The 13740-nt window shown below is 40.4% G+C and overlaps 2 non-coding genes across 2 annotated transcripts; one reads left to right on the plus strand and one right to left on the minus strand.

The window, feature by feature from the left end:
* Positions 1–2158: 2158 nt before the first annotated feature.
* On the minus strand, positions 2159–2266 carry LOC130983974 (small nucleolar RNA R71). The gene has a single exon (XR_009087938.1). It is a non-coding gene; the product is annotated as a small nucleolar RNA R71 (small nucleolar RNA).
* Positions 2267–12751: 10485 nt separating this feature from the next.
* On the plus strand, positions 12752–12859 carry LOC130984473 (small nucleolar RNA R71). Its single transcript, XR_009088408.1, has one exon. It is a non-coding gene; the product is annotated as a small nucleolar RNA R71 (small nucleolar RNA).
* The last annotated feature ends 881 nt before the right edge of the window (positions 12860–13740 follow it).

Consider the following 13740-nt stretch of genomic DNA (forward strand, 5'->3'; position numbering starts at 1 on the left):
TGAGATTTACAAGGTGACCATAGCTTGCTTCATACCAACAATCTCCGTGGGATCGACCCTTACTCGCGTAAGGTTTATTACTTGGACGACCCAGTGCATTTGCTGGTTAGTTGTGCGAAGTTGTGTTTATGCCATGGTATTGAGCACCAAGTCTTTGGGGCCATTACTAGGGGTTATTTGAGTTGTGAAAAGTAGTGATCACAATTTCGTGCACCAAGTTTTTGGCGCCGTTGCCGGGGATTGTTTCGAGTATGGACAGCTGACGGTTCATCTTGTTGCTTAGATTAGGTATTTTTCAGAGTTCTTAAGAATGAATTCTAGTGTTTCAAGGTGATGATCTTATCATCACCAAAGCTGATTGATTCTCATCAATTTAGCTCTTGAATACAATGTCCTGCTGAAGCTTGGCTATCCATGTCTAATTTCTTTAGACTAAAGCTTTAGACTAACATTGCATGATTCCTGGAATTCTCATTAAGAATTTTGATACCTTTATTTTCTTTTCCACTTAATTTTCGAAAAATCCAAAAAAAAAAATTTACAAAATCATAAAAACCAAAAATATTGCATGTTTCTGTTCTTCTTGCATGTGTCTTAAGTAATCTTCAAGTTGTTCTTAATGATTTTCTTGTTTTGATATTTGAATTCTCTTGACTTGAGTGTTTTGTTGTTTCTCATATGCATTCTCATTTTGTTAGTGTCAGTAATATACAAACTGCTAAGTTTGGTGTCTTGCATGCATTGTTATTTGATTTTAGTTGCATTTTGATTATTCCTCATTATTAAAAATCCAAAAATATTTTTAATTTGTGTCTTTTCAAATCAATAATACAGAGAATTGAAGATTCAGAACATATAGCAGAGGAATTACACAGAAAAAGCTGGGCGTTCAAAACGCCCAGTGAAGAAGGAAAACTGGCGTTTAAACGCCAGCCAGGGTGTCTGGCTGGGCGTTTAACGCCCAAAAGGGTAGCATTTTGGGCGTTAAACGCCAGAATGGATACCATTCTGGGCGTTTAACGCCAGGATGGCACAAGAGGGAAGATTTTGTTTTTAATGCAAATTTTTTTAAGTTTTCAAAATCAAATCTTTTTCAAATCATATCTTTTCAATCAAATCTTTTTCAAAATCAATTTCTTTCCTTTTTCAAAAATACTTGCTATCAATTAATGATTTGATTCAACATTTCAAGTATGTTGCCTTTTCTGTTGAGAAAGGTTTAATGTTTGAATCATATCTTTTCTTGTTAGGCAAGTCATTAATTTTTAAAATCAAATCTTTTTAAATTGTTTTTCAAATCATATCTTTTCAATCATATCTTTTTAATCACATCTTTTTCAAAAAAAAAAGTTTTCAATCATATCTTCTTCAAAATCTTTTTCAAAATGTTTTTAAAAATCTTTTTAATTAATTTTCGAAAAAATCTCTTCCCCTCTTCTCACATCCTTCTATTTATGGAGTACCACTCCTCCTCAATGCACAAATTCGAACTCTATCTCACTAAGTTCGAATTCTTCTACCTCTTCCTTCTATTTTTCTTTTCCTCTGACATCTCAAGGAATCTCTATACTGTGACATAGAGGATTCCATACTTTCTTGTTCTCTTCTCTTTCATATGAGCAGGAGCAAAGACAAAAGCATTCTTGTTGAGGCTGACCCTGAACCTGAAAGGACCTTGAAGCGAAAGCTAAGAGAAGCTAAGGCACAACTCTCTGTAGAGGACCTAACAGAAATCTTCAAAGAAGAAGAACCCATGGCAGCCGAAAACAACAACAATGCCAACAATGCAAGGAAGGTGCTGGGTGACTTTACTGCACCTACTCCCGACTTCTATGGGAGAAGCATCTCTATCCCTGCCATTGGAGCAAACAACTTTGAGCTTAAGCCTCAATTAGTTTCTCTAATGCAATAGAATTGCAAGTTTCATGGACTTCCATTGGAAGATCTTCATCAGTTTTTAGCTGAATTCTTGCAAATCTGTGACACTGTCAAGACTAATGGGGTTGGCCCTGAGGTCTACAGACTCATGCTATTCCCTTTTGCTGTAAGAGACAGAGCTAGGATATGGTTGGACTCACAACCTAAAGAGAGCCTGAACTCTTGGGAAAAGCTAGTCAATGCCTTCTTGGCAAAGTTCTTTCCACCTCAAAAATTGAGTAAGCTTAGAGTGGAAGTCCAAACCTTCAGACAGAAGGAAGGTGAATCCCTCTATGAAGCTTGGGAAAGATACAAACAATTAATCAGAAAGTGCCCCTCTGACATGCTTTCTGAATGGAGCATCATAGGTATTTTCTATGATGGTCTGTCTGAACTGTCCAAGATGTCATTGGATAGCTCTGCTGGAGGATCTCTTCATCTGAAAAAGACGCCTACAGAAGCTCAAGAGCTCATTGAAATGGTTGCAAATAACCAATTCATGTACACTTCTGAAAGGAATCCTGTGAACAATGGGACAAATCAGAAGAAAGGAGTTCTTGAGATTGATACTCTGAATGCCATACTGGCTCAGAATAAAATATTGACTCAGCAAGTCAATTTGATTTCTCAAAGTCTGTCTGGAATGCAAAATGCACCAGGCAGTACTAAAGATGCTTCATCTGAAGAAGAAGCTTATGATCCTGAGAACCCTTCAATAGAAGAGGTGAATTAAATGGGAGAACCCTATGGAAACACCTATAATTCTTCATGGAGAAATCATCCAAATCTCTCTTGGAAGGATCAACAGAGACCTCAACAAGGTTTCAACAACAATAATGGTGGAAGAAACAGGTTTAGCAATGGCAAGCCTTTTCCATCATCTTCTCAGTATCAGACAGAGAATTCTAAGCAGAACCACTCTGACTTAGCAACCATGGTCTCTGATCTAATCAAAACCACTCAGAGTTTCATGACTGAAACAAGGTCCTCCATTAGGAATTTGGAGGCACAAGTGGGTCAGCTGAGCAAGAAAATTATTGAACTCCCTCCTAGTACTCTTCCAAGCAATACAGAAGAGAATCCAAAAAGAGAATGCAAGGCCATTAACATGACCTACATGGCCAAATTTGGAGAGGAGGAAGAGGCAGTGAATGCCACTGAGGAAGACCTCAATGGACGTCCACTGGCCTCCAATGAGTTCCCTAATGAGGAACCATGGGAATCTGAGGCTCAAAATGAGACCATAGAGATTCCATTGGACTTACTTCTACCATTCATGAGCTCTGATGAGTATTCTTCCTCTGAAGAGGATGAATATGTCACTGAAGAGCAAGTTGCTAAATACCTTGGAGCAATCATGAAGCTAAATGACAAGTTATTTGGTAATGAGACTTGGGAGAACAAACCTCCTTTGCTCACCAAAGAACTCGATGACTTGTCTAGGCAGAGATTACCTCAAAAGAGACAAGATCCTGGGAAGTTTTCAATACCTTGTACCATAGGCACCATGACCTTCAAGAAGGCTCTGTGTGACTTAGGGTCAAGTGTAAACCTCATGCCTCTCTCTGTAATGGAGAAGCTAGGGATCTTTGAGGTACAAGCTGCAAGAATCTCACTAGAGATGGCAGATAATTCAAGAAAACAAGCTTATGGACTTGTAGAGGGTGTTCTGGTAAAGGTTGAAGACCATTACATCCCTACTGATTTCATAGTCCTAGAGACTGGGAAGTGCATGGATGAATCCATCATCCTTGGCAGACCCTTCCTAGCCATAGCAAAGGCTGTGATTGATGTGGACAGAGGAGAATTGATCATTCAAGTGAATGAAGAATCCTTTGTGTTTAAGGCTCAAGGATACCCCTCTGTCACCATGGAGAGGAAGCATGAAGAGCTTCTCTCAAAACAGAGCCAAATAGAGCCCCCACAGTCAAACTCTAAGTTTGGTATTGGGAGGCCACAACCAAATTCTAAGTTTGGTGTTGAACCCCCACATTCAAACTTTAAGTTTGGTGTTGGGAGGTTCCAACATTGCTCTGAGCATTTGTGAGGCTCCATGAGAGCCCACTATCAAGCTACTGACATTAAAGAAGCGCTTGTTGGGAGGCAACCCAATGTTATATTTTATCTATTTTCCTTTGTTATTTTATGTTTTCTTTAGGATGATGATCATGGAAAGTCACAAACTCAATTGAAAAAGCAAAAACAGAATAAAAAACAGGAAGAAAAACAGCACACCCTGGAGGAAGACCTTGCTGGCGTTTAAACGCCAGCAAGGGCAGCAAATGGGCGTTTAACGCCCAGTCTGGCACCATTCTGGGCGTTTAACGCCAGAAAGGGGCACCAGACTGGCGTTAAACGCCAGGAAAGGGCAAGAAGTTGGCGTTAAATGCCAGAAATGGGCACTAGCCCGGCGTTTAACGCCAGAATTGGCATGAAGAGCAATTTTGCTCACCACTTGGTGCAGGGATGACTTTTCCTTGACACCTCAGGATCTGTGGACCCCACAGGATCCCCACCTACCCCACCACCCTCTCTCTTCTTCTTCACCCATTCACCAATCACCTCAACCACTCTTCCCTAAAAACCCTTCACCTATCAAATCCCATCTTTCTCTTCACCACTCACATCCATCCTTCATAAAACCCCACCTACCTCACCATTCAAAAATTCAAACCACTTTCCCTCCCAAACCCACCCTCACATGACCGAACCCTACCCCTCTCTCCACCCCTATATAAACCCATCTTCACTCCTTCATTTTCACACAACCTAAACACTACTTCTCCCCCTTTAGCCGAACCACAAAGCCATCTCCATCTCCTCTACTTCTTCTTCTTCTACTCTCTTCTTTCTTCTTTTGCTCGAGGACGAGCAAACCTTTTAAGTTTGGTGTGGTAAAAGCATTGCTTTTTGTTTTTCCATAACCATTTATGGCATCCAAGGCCAGAGAAACCTCTAGAAAGAGGAAAGGGAAGGCAAAAGCTTCCACCTCTGAGTCATGGGAGATGGAGAGATTCATCTCAATGGTGCATCAAGACCACTTCTATGAAGTTGTGGCCTTGAAGAAAGTGATACCCGAAGTCCCTTTCAAACTCAAAAAGAGTGAATATCCGGAGATCCGACATGAGATCCGAAGAAGAGGTTGGGAAGTTCTTACCAACCCCATTCAACAAGTCGGAATCTTAATGGTTCAAGAGTTCTATGCCAATGCATGGATCACCAAGAACCATGATCAAAGTGTGAACCCGGACCCAAAGAATTGGCTTACAATGGTTCGGGGGAAATACTTAGATTTTAGTCCGAAAAATGTGAGGTTGGCATTCAACTTGCCCATGATGCAAGGAGATGAACATCCTTACACTAGAAGGGTCAACTTTGATCAAAGGTTGGACCAAGTCCTCACTGACATTTGTGAAGAGGGCGCCCAATGGAAGAGAGATTCAAGAGGGAAGCCGGTTCAACTGAGAAGGCATGACCTCAAGCCTGTGGCTAGGGGATGGTTGGAGTTTATCCAATGCTCAATCATTCCCACTAGCAACCGGTCCGAAGTTACTATAGACCGGGCCATCATGATCCATAGTATCATGATTGGAGAAGAAGTAGAAGTTCATGAGGTTATAGCCCAAGAACTTTATAAGGTGGCGGACAAGTCCTCTACCTTGGCAAGGTTAGCCTTTCCTCATCTCATTTGTCACCTCTGTTATTCAGTTGGAGTTGACATAGAAGGAGACATCCTAATTGATGAGGACAAGCCCATCACTAAGAAAAGGATGGAGCAAACAAGAGATCCCACTCATCATGAAATCCCTGAGATACCTCAAGGGATGCACTTTCCTTCATAAAACTATTGGGAGCAAATCAACACCTCCCTAGGAGAATTGAGTTCCAACATGGGACAACTAAGGGTGGAGCACCAAGAACATTCCATCCTCCTCCATGAAATTAGAGAAGATCAAAGAATCATGAGAGAGGAGCAACAAAGGCAAGGAAGAGACATTGAGGACTCAAGCACTCCATAAGATCTTCAAGTGGAAGAACAAGCCGCCATCACTAAGGTGGACCCGTTCTTTAATCTCCTTGTTCTTTATTTTCCTGTTTTTCGAAATTTCATGCTTATGTTTATCCATGTTTGTGTCTTATGATCATTAGTGTCTTAGTGTCTATGCCTTAAAGTTATGAATGTCCTATGAATCCATCACCTTTCTTAAGAGAAATGTTCTTAATTGAAAAAGAGAAGAATTGCATGAATTTTGAATTTTATAACAGATTAATTATTTTGATGTGGTGGCAATACTTTTGTTTTCTGAATGTATGCTTGAACAGTGCATATGTCTTTTGAATTTGTTGTTCATGAATGCTAAAATTGTTGGCTCTTGAAAGAATGATGAAAAAGAAGACATGTTATTAAGGATCTGAAAAATCATAAAAATGATTCTTGAAGCAGGAAAAAGCAGTGAATACAAAAAAACGAAAAAAAAAGGAGAAGGGGAAAAAGAAAGAAAAAGAAAGAAATAAGAGTTGTGATCCAAGGTAAAAAGAGTGTGCTTAAGAACCCTGGACACCTCTAATTGGGGACTCTAGCAAAGCTGAGTCACAATCTGAAAAGGTTCACCCAATTATGTGTCTGTGGCATGTATGTATCCGGTGGTAATACTGGAAGACAGAGTGCTTTGGGCCACGGCCAAGACTCATAAAGTAGCTGTGTTCAAGAATCATCATACTTAACTAGGAGAATCAATAACACTATCTAGATTCTGAGTTCCTATAGAAGCCAATCATTCTGAATTTCAAAGGATAAAGTGAGATGCCAAAACTGTTCAGAGGCAAAAAGCTAAAGCCCCGCTCATCTAATTAATACTGATCTTCATAGATGTTTTTGGAGTTCATTGCATATTCTCTTATTTTTATCTTATTTGATTTTCAGTTGCTTGGGGACAAGCAACAATTTAAGTTTGGTGTTGTGATGAGCGGATAATTTGTACGCTTTTTGGCATTGTTTTTAGTATGTTTTTAGTATATTTTAGTTAGTTTTTAGTATATTTTTATTAGTTTTTAATTAAAATTCACTTTTCTAGACTTTACTATGAGTTTGTGTGTTTTTTTGTGATTTCAGGTATTTTCTGGCTGAAATTGAGGGACCTGCGCAAAAATCTGATTCAGAGACTGAAAAGGACTGCAGATGCTATTGGATTCTGACCTCCTTGCACTCAAAGTGGATTTTCTGGAGATAAAGAAGCCCAATTGGCGCGCTCTCAACGGCGTTGGAAAGTAGACATCCTGGGCTTTCCAGCAATATATAATAGTTCATACTTTGCCAAAGATTTGATGGCCCAAACCGGCATTCAAAGTCACCTTCAGAATTCCCAGCGTTAAACGCTGGAACTGGCACCAAAGTGGGAGTTAAACGCCCAAACTGGCACAAAAGCTGGCGTTTAACTCCAAGAAGAGTCTCTACACGAAAATGCTTCAATGCTCAGCCCAAGCACACACCAAGTGGGCCCGGAAGTGGATTTTTATGTCATTTACTCACCTTTGTAATTCTTAAGCTACTAGTTCCCTATAAATAGGACCTTTTACTATTGTATTTTTCATCTTCGGACATCTAGTTCTTAGATCAGATCTTGGTTCTTCTGGTTCCCTCTCTGGGGCCGAGGCCAATGATCACTCTTGTTCTTATGTATTTTCAACGGTGGAGTTTCTACACACCATAGATTAAGGTGTGGAGCTCTGCTGTACCTCGAGTATTAATGCAATTACTATTGTTCTTCTATTCAATTCAGCTTGTTCTTATTCCAAGATATTCATTCGTACTCAAGAACTTGATGAATGTGATGATTATGTGACGCTCATCATCATTCTCACTTATGAACGTGTGACTGACAACCACTTCCGTTCTGCAAGCAAACAAGGCTCTAATGTTTATCTTTTGGGTTCTTTAACCGGAATCTTCGTGGTATAAGCTAGAATTGATGGCGGCATTCAAGAGAATCTGGAAGGTCTAAACCTTGTCTGTGGATCAGATTTTTGCTCAGGTCCCTCAATTTCAGCCAGAAAATACCTAAAATCACAGAAAAACACACAAACTCATAGTAAAGTCTAGAAAAGTGAATTTTAATTAAAAACTAATAAAAATATACTAAAAACTAACTAAAATATACTAAAAACATACTAAAAACAATGCCAAAAAGCGTACAAATTATCCGCTCATCACAACACCAAACTTAAATTGTTGCTTGTCCCCAAGCAACTGAAAATCAAATAAGATAAAAAGAAGAGAATATGCAATGAACTCCAAAAACATCTATGAAGATCAGTATTAATTAGATGAGCGGGGCTTTAGCTTTTTGCCTCTGAACAGTTTTGGCATCTCACTTTATCCTTTGAAATTCAGAATGATTGGCTTCTATAGGAACTCAGAATCCAGATAGTGTTATTGATTCTCCTAGTTAAGTATGATGATTCTTGAACACAGCTACTTTATGAGTCTTGGCCGTGGCCCAAAGCACTCTGTCTTCCAGTATTACCACCGGATACATACATGTCACAGACACATAATTGGGTGAACCTTTTCAGATTGTGACTCAGCTTTGCTAGAGTCCCCAATTAGAGGTGTCTAGGGTTCTTAAGCACACTCTTTTTACCTTGGATCACAACTCTTATTTCTTTCTTTTTCTTTCTTTTTCTCTTTCTCTTTTTTTTTCGTTTTTTTCTCGTTTTTCTCTTTTTTTTTGTATTCACTGCTTTTTCTTGCTTCAAGAATCATTTTTATGATTTTTCAAATCCTCAGTAACATGTCTTCTTTTTCATCATTCTTTCAAGAGCCAACAATTTTAGCATTCATGAACAACAAATTCAAAAGACATATGCACTGTTCAAGCATACATTCAGAAAACAAAAGTATTGCCACCACATCAAAATAATTAATCTGTTATAAAATTCAAAATTCATGCAATTCTTCTCTTTTTCAATTAAGAACATTTCTCTTAAGAAAGGTGATGGATTCATAGGACATTCATAACTTTAAGGCATAGACACTAAGACACTAATGATCATAAGACACAAACATGGATAAACATAAGCATGAAATTTCGAAAAACAGGAAAATAAAGAACAAGGAGATTAAAGAACGGGTCCACCTTAGTGATGGCGGCTTGTTCTTCCTCTTGAAGATCTTATGGAGTGCTTGAGCTCCTCAATGTCTCTTCCTTGCCTTTGTTGCTCCTCTCTCATGATTCTTTGATCTTCTCTAATTTCATGGAGGAGGATGGAATGTTCTTGGTGCTCCACCCTTAGTTGTCCCATGTTGGAACTCAATTCTCCTAGGGAGGTGTTGATTTGCTATCTCAGGGAGGAAAGTGCATCCCTTGAGGTATCTCAGGGATTTCATGATGAGTGGGATCTCTTGTTTGCTCCATCCTTTTCTTAGTGATGGGCTTGTCCTCATCAAAGAGGATGTCTCCTTCTATGTCAACTCCAACTGAATAACAGAGGTGACAAATGAGATGAGGAAAGGCTAACCTTGCCAAGGTAGAGGACTTGTCCGCCACCTTATAAAGTTCTTGGGCTATAACCTCATGAACTTCTACTTCTTCTCCAATCATGATACTATGGATCATGATGGCCCGGTCTATAGTAACTTCGGACCGGTTGCTAGTGGGAATGATTGAGCGTTGGATAAACTCCAACCATCCCCTAGCCACGGGCTTGAGGTCATGCCTTCTCAGTTGAACCGGCTTCCCTCTTGAATCTCTCTTCTATTGGGTGCCCTCTTCACAAATGTCAGTGAGGACTTGGTCCAACCTTTGATCAAAGTTGACCCTTCTAGTGTAAGGATGTTCATCTCCTTGCATCATGGGCAAGTTGAATGCCAACCTCACATTTTCCGGACTAAAATCTAAGTATTTCCCCCGAACCATTGTAAGCCAATTCTTTGGGTCCGGGTTCACACTTTGATCATGGTTCTTGGTGATCCATGCATTGGCATAGAACTCTTGAACCATTAAGATTCTGACTTGTTGAATGGGGTTGGTAAGAACTTCCCAACCTCTTCTTCGGATCTCATGTCGGATCTCCGGATATTCACTCTTTTTGAGTTTGAAAGGGACTTCGGGGATCACTTTCTTCAAGGCCACAACTTCATAGAAGTGGTCTTGATGCACCCTTGAGATGAATCTCTCCATCTCCCATGACTCAGAGGTGGAAGCTTTTGCCTTCCCTTTCCTCTTTCTAGAGGTTTCTCCGGCCTTGGATGCCATAAATGGTTATGGAAAAACAAAAAGCAATGCTTTTACCACACCAAACTTAAAAGGTTTGCTCGTCTCGTCGAGCAAAAAGAAGAAGAAGAGAGTAGAAGAAGAAGAAGTAGAGGAGATGGAGATGGCTTTGTGGTTCGGCCAAAGGGGGAGAAGTAGTGTTTAGGTTGTGTGAAAATGAAGGAGTGAAGATGGATTTATATAGGGGTGGAGAGAGGGGTAGGGTTCGGTCATGTGAGGGTGGGTTTGGGAGGGAAAGTGGTTTGAATTTTTGAATGGTGAGGTAGGTGGGGTTTTATGAAGGATGGATGTGAGTGGTGAAGAGAAAGATGGGATTTGATAGGTGAAGGGTTTTTGGGAATGAGTGGTTGAGGTGATTGGTGAATGGGTGAAGAAGAAGAGAGAGGGTGGTGGGGTAGGTGGGGATCCTGTGGGGTCCACAGATCCTGAGGTGTCAAGGAAAAGTCATCCCTGCACCAAGTGGCGAGCAAAATTGCTCTTCATGCCAATTCTGGCGTTAAACGCCGGGCTGATGCCCATTTCTGGCGTTTAACGCCAACTTCTTGCCCTTTCCTGGCGTTTAACGCCTGTCTGGTGCCCCTTTCTGGCGTTAAACGCCCAGAATGGTGCCAGACTGGGCGTTAAACGCCCATTTGCTGCCCTTACTGGCGTTTAAATGCCAGCAAGGTCTTCCTCTAGGGTGTGCTATTTTTCTTCCTGTTTTTCATTCTGTTTTTGCTTTTTCAATTGATTTTGTGACTTCCCAAGATCATCAACCTAAAGAAAACATAAAATAACAAAGGAAAATAGATAAAATATAACATTGGGTTGCCTCCCAACAAGCGCTTCTTTAATGTCAGTAGCTTGACAATGGGCTCTCATGGAGCCTCACAAATGCTCAGAGCAATGTTGGAACCTCCCAACACCAAACTTAGAGTTTGAATGTGGGGGTTCAACACCAAACTTAGAATTTGGTTGTGGCCTCCCAACACCAAACTTAGAGTTTGACTGTGGGGGCTCTGTTTGGCTCTGTTTTGAGAGAAGCTCTTCATGCTTCCTCTCCATGGTGACAGAGGGGTATCCTTGAGCCTTAAACACAAAGGATTCTTCATTCACTTGAATAATCAATTCTCCTCTGTCCACATCAATCACAGCCTTTGCTGTGGCTAGGAAGGGTCTGCCAAGGATGATGGATTCATCCATGCACTTCCCAGTCTCTAGGACTATGAAATCAGTAGGGATGTAATGGTCTTCAACCTTTACCAGAACACCCTCTACAAGTCCATAAGCTTGTTTTCTTGAATTGTCTGCCATCTCTAGTGAGATTCTTGCAGCTTGTACCTCAAAGATCCCTAGCTTCTCCATTACAGAGAGAGGCATGAGGTTTACACTTGACCCTAAGTCACACAGAGCCTTCTTGAAGGTCATGGTGCCTATGGTAAAAGGTATTGAAAACTTCCCAGGATCTTGTCTCTTTTGAGGTAATCTCTGCCTAGACAAGTCATCGAGTTCTTTGGTGAGCAAAGGAGGTTTGTTCTCCCAAGTCTCATTACCAAATAACTTGTCATTTAGCTTCATGATTGCTCCAAGGTATTTAGCAACTTGCTCTTCGGTGACATATTCATCCTCTTCAGAGGAAGAATACTCATCAGAGCTCATGAATGGCAGAAGTAAGTCCAATGGAATCTCTATGGTCTCATTTTGAGCCTCAGATTCCCATGGTTCCTCATTAGGGAACTCATTGGAGGCCAGTGGACGTCCATTGAGGTCTTCCTCAGTGGCGTTCACTGCCTCTTCCTCCTCTCCAAATTCGGCCATGTAGGTCATGTTAATGGCCTTGCATTCTCCTTTTGGATTCTCTTCTGTATTGCTTGGAAGAGTACTAGGAGGGAGTTCAGTAAATTTCTTGCTCAGCTGACCCATTTGTGCCTCCAAATTCCTAATGGAGGACCTTGTTTCAGTCATGAAACTCTGAGTGGTTTTGATTAGATCAGAGACCATGGTTGCTAAGTCAGAGTGGTTCTGCTTAGAATTCTCTGTCTGTTGCTGAGAAGATGATGGAAAAGGCTTGCCATTGCTAAACCTGTTTCTTCCACCATTATGTTGTTGAAACCTTGTTGAGGTCTCTGTTGATCCTTCCAGAGATTTGGATGATTTCTCCATGAAGAATTATAGGTGTTTCCATAGGGTTCTCCCATTTAATTCACCTCTTCTATTGAAGGGTTCTCAGGATCATAAGCTTCTTCTTCAGATGAAGCATCTTTAGTACTGCCTGGTGCATTTTGCATTCCAGACAGACTTTGAGAAATCAAATTGACTTGCTGAGTCAATATTTTATTCTGAGCCAGTATGGCATTCAGAGTATCAATCTCAAGAACTCCTTTCTTCTGATTTGTCCCATTGTTCACAGGATTCCTTTCAGAAGTGTACATGAATTGGTTATTTGCAACCATTTCAATGAGCTCTTGAGCTTCTGTAGGCGTCTTCTTCAGATGAAGAGATCCTCCAGCAAAGCTATCCAATGACATCTTAGACAGTTCAAACAGACCATCATAGAAAATACCTATGATGCTCCATTCAGAAAGCATGTCAGAGGGGCACTTTCTGATTAATTGTTTATATCTTTCCCAAGCTTCATAGAGGGATTCACCTTCCTTCTGTCTGAAGGTTTGGACTTCCACTCTAAGCTTACTCAATTTTTGAGGTGGAAAGAACTTTGCCAAGAAGGCATTGACTAGCTTTTCCCAAGAGTTCAGGCTCTCTTTAGGTTGTGAGTCCAACCATATCCTAGCTCTGTCTCTTACAGCAAAAGGGAATAGCATGAGTCTGTAGACCTCAGGGTCAACCCCATTAGTCTTGATAGTGTCACAGATTTGCAAGAATTCAGCTAAAAACTGATGAGGATCTTCCAATGGAAGTCCATGAAACTTGCAATTCTGTTGCATTAGAGAAACTAATTGAGGCTTAAGCTCAAAGTTGTTTGCTCCAATGGCAGGGATAGAGATGCTTCTCCATAGAAGTCGGGAGTAGGTGCAGTAAAGTCACCCAGCACCTTCCTTGCATTGTTGGCATTGTTGTTGTTTTCGGCTGCCATGGGTTCTTCTTCTTTGAAGTTTTCTGTTAGGTCCTCTACAGAGAGTTGTGCCTTAGCTTCTCTTAGCTTTCGCTTCAAGGTCCTTTCAGGTTCAGGGTCAGCCTCAACAAGAATGCTTTTGTCTTTGCTCCTGCTCATATGAAAGAGAAGAGAACAAGAAAGTATGGAATCCTCTATGTCACAGTATAGAGATTCCTTGAGGTGTCAGAGGAAAAGAAAAATAGAAGGAAGAGGTAGAAGAATTCGAACTTAGTGAGATAGAGTTCGAATTTGTGCATTGAGGAGGAGTGGTACTCCATAAATAGAAGGATGTGAGAAGAGGGAAGAGATTTTTTCGAAAATAATTAAAAAGATTTTTAAAAACATTTTGAAAAAGATTTTGAAGAAGATATGATTGAAAACTTTTTTTGAAAAAGATGTGATTAAAAGATATGATTGAAAAGATATGATTTGAAAACAATTTAAAAAGATTGATTT

The sequence above is a fragment of the Arachis stenosperma genome, chromosome 5 (assembly GCF_014773155.1).
Source record: "Arachis stenosperma cultivar V10309 chromosome 5, arast.V10309.gnm1.PFL2, whole genome shotgun sequence".
NCBI classification, from domain to species: domain Eukaryota; kingdom Viridiplantae; phylum Streptophyta; class Magnoliopsida; order Fabales; family Fabaceae; genus Arachis; species Arachis stenosperma.